The 3,754-nt window shown below is 33.6% G+C and overlaps 1 long non-coding RNA gene across 15 annotated transcripts in view; it reads left to right on the plus strand.

The window, feature by feature from the left end:
• The window catches only part of LOC106871257 (uncharacterized), a 413,124-nt gene that overhangs the window by 178,218 nt on the left and 231,152 nt on the right, over positions 1 to 3,754 (plus strand). For 3 of the 15 annotated variants that reach the window (XR_008266341.1, XR_008266336.1, XR_008266342.1), the window contains one exon: positions 497 to 1,554. The exons of the other annotated variants lie outside the window; for them this stretch is intronic. This is a non-coding gene — a long non-coding RNA (uncharacterized LOC106871257). The remainder of the gene's footprint in view (positions 1 to 496; positions 1,555 to 3,754) is intronic. 15 annotated transcript variants of the gene reach the window in all.

Consider the following 3,754-nt stretch of genomic DNA (forward strand, 5'->3'; position numbering starts at 1 on the left):
ATATATATATATATATATATATATATATATATATACACAGAAAGAGAGAGAGAGAGAGAGACAAACAGACAGACTGACTGATATATATATACACACATGTACATATACACACATATACATACTTGCACACACACACACACACATACACACACACACACGTCCACGCAGACAGGCAAATATGCAGACATATACGTGTATGGATGTGTATTCTAGTGTACGTCTACCTAAGTTTGCATAAAATGTTTTGTTTATGAATCTATTTATAATTTTTATCGGCACAAATGTTTTCAATTCTTAACCATTTTCTTACTATATCTATAAATATATTTATACATATATCTGTTCACGTTTTTATATAAGAAGATTGTTACGAAAGAGATGGAAAAGTGAGAGTAACTTTTTTTTTATTAACTAACATAAGACATTCAAGTTACAAATGTCGGTAGAGCTTTTCTCCTTACATAGTATTTCTTCTTTCCGTTCTTCTCAATTGCAGACAAACAATGGGTTCTAAGCAGAAGCAACGTGCCATCATTGACATATTGGTGAAGGCGGGATACAGGCTTCCCGATATACACAGAAGGTCACAAATTTATACAGAGATGACACCGTTGATAAGAGATAGACGTACGCAGATAGATGAAGTGGTTTAAAGAAGTGGAAACCATTGAAGACGCACCACGTAATGGAAGACCGCCAACAGCATCAACTAGCGCAGCTCGCAAAGGATTGTACGAATTGATTCGCGTGGACATATCAGTCACAATCCGTGAGCTTGTTGCACAACTGGTATGTCATAACAATGCATTTGAAAAGATGAAGAAGATCTTGGTCATGAGAAAATGTGTGTGCAAAATAGGTTCCTCGTCATTTGATACCCAATTCGAAGTGTTCTCTGCTCTGCTGGAAGCATTTGGAACCAATGAAGACACGTTTTTTTTTTTTCCAATCTAGTGCTTGCTTGTTTGTTTCATGCTCTTACCGCATGGAGCTGGGGGTCATTCCTGGTTAGTGGTCCGAGAGGCATCATCGTGCCGACCAGGTCCACCAGTGCTCTCTCCATCGCTGGCGGTCTAGCTGCGGTCCCAAAATAGAGCCATGTCTCTATGATCCGCATATCAATGCTCCGTCTGCATTAGCGTCACACTTCTGCGAAGCCTGAACGGTTCAAGAGCTAGCGATCGGCAGAGAAAGTCATGATGACTATTGCGGGATGGGGGTGGGTTACAAGAGTGTTATTCACCTTGAATTTCAGGAGAGTGTTTGTAGAGTTCAACTGAGAATCTGAGACGGATCCATATCTACCATGACATTAAGTGACCTCGCATATCTTTGAGAACAATCCAGGCAATCGGCAAATTGGCCTAGTCAGTAGCACCCGCCCACCATCCGCCATACAGCTTTCTGACTCCTACACGTTCAGCTCAATGAAGAACAGTCGTCGGGCAAACGATTTCACGATACAGATGAAATAAAAATCGCTTGAAAGCACAACAGCGCATACCTGAATGTCTTGAAAGAACATAGATTCCACGACCAGGAAATGCATCGCAGGTAATGGAGACTAAATGCTGAACTGTGTAATTGTATAAAAGAAAAGTTACACTTACTAACATGTGCAATTTGAATGGCTTATGTAAGTTAATGAAAAGTTGTGTCCACGTTGCGTATATTTAATTCAACTTTCGCTTGTATGTATGTATGTACGTACGTATGTATGTATGTATGTATGTATGTATGTATGTATGTATGTATGTATGCATGTATGTATGTCATTATTCAGTTTATCTCAAGATTTCTTGCCAACAGAGAAAGAACCGGTTTCTAACCTAGATCCAAGGCTCCTTTACTGGAATTTCAACATCACCAACAGGGTATTTCTGTATGTATGTATGTATGAATTTATGTATGTGCATATTTGTGTGTTTTATGCATGTATTCTCATGCATATAATTGAATATCTAGTCCTGTTCATATATTTAAATGATAAACTTCTTGAAAGTTTTATAGATTTTTTTTTACATTTCCAGTGATGGATTTGGTCTGTAGTCTTCGAATTAGCTTTCTCCTTTCTGGTTTTGGGAAGCCTCAAGATTGGTATTTATGTAGTGTGTTTCATATCTCACAGCCCCATGTATGTATGTATGTATGCATGTATGTATGTATGTATGTATGTATGCATATACATACATACATTCATACATACATACATATATGTGTGTGTATGTACATATGCATGCGTATATGTGTGTGTGTGTGTATGTATGCACGCATGTGGAGGGGGGGCATATATAAATATATATATCTGCATATATGTACATAAAATATACATGCAGATATATGTTTACACACACACACATGTATATGTATGTGTGCATACACACACAGACAGACACACACAGACACAGACACACACACACATATGTACATGTGACGATAAAAATACATTTGAGAATAATGAGAATTTAGAAAGTCTTGCATAGTTTTATCATGTCACCACTTAATTGAATTAGCAACACTTGGATTATCTGATTCCATTTTAGGAACAGGTTGGCTCTTTACTTCGTAAAGTTAATCTTTATCTCTTTTGTATAGGAATAAAGAATTTCAGTAAACTTGGCTGGTTTACACAGACATGTACTTACAGACACACATTCGCGGACACAGCAATATACAGAGACGTACAGACACTAATACATACATTTACATATAAACACGCATGCACTACCCACACAAACACCCACATGCATACAATGTATATATATATATATATATATACAGATACACACTTATGTATATGTATAAATACATACATACATACATACATACATATTGATGTATGTATATGTACATATATACATGTATGTATACGTATAGTTATATACTTATGTGTATATATATATATATATGTGTATGTGTGTGTTTCTGTGTGTATATATACATTCATGTATATATATATTTATATATATATATATTTGCACACATATATGTATGTGTGTGTATACATGGATTACTTTGCTTTAATGAGGACTGGCTACTTGGATTAAACATGTATATTGGAACGAATCTTTGACGATGTTAATATCATTAAAAAAACGTCCCCGTTCAACACATATACACAACACGACAGGCGTCTTATATATCCTTCTAAAAGCTTTCTAAATATTCCAAATAAGAAATGTAAACGGAATCAACCAATCAATATGCAGAATTTCTATCCCCTACTTTCTCTAATTCGTTTTAAATTTATGTTTCTGTAATGAGTTAATGATCTAGTACATAACAGTTATCAATTTAATTAATGATAAGATTTTATAACTATGAAAAACAGAAAGCAAACAAAAGAGCAACAACGTACATATTAAACCTCGTGTCAAATGTCATATAACAATTAACTGATGTTTATTTATGATATAAAGTTTTTATGTACGTCATATATATATATTACAAGTCTCTATGACATCATTGTCATGGCCGTAGTCATTCTTATATATATATGAAGGAACATTGATGTTTGCTGTCAGATGTACAACATCCTTTTATTATATTCTGACTTCCTTATATTTAATATATATATGTTATATATGTATACATGTATGTGTGTAATATATATATATACATAAATACATATATATGTGTATATATATTATATTTTTTAAATTATATTATATACATGAATTACATATTACAATATATATAAATATATTTATATATATATATATGTATATATATATATATATATATATATATATAT

The sequence above is a fragment of the Octopus bimaculoides genome, chromosome 20 (genome assembly GCF_001194135.2).
Source record: "Octopus bimaculoides isolate UCB-OBI-ISO-001 chromosome 20, ASM119413v2, whole genome shotgun sequence".
NCBI classification, from domain to species: Eukaryota; Metazoa; Mollusca; class Cephalopoda; order Octopoda; family Octopodidae; genus Octopus; species Octopus bimaculoides.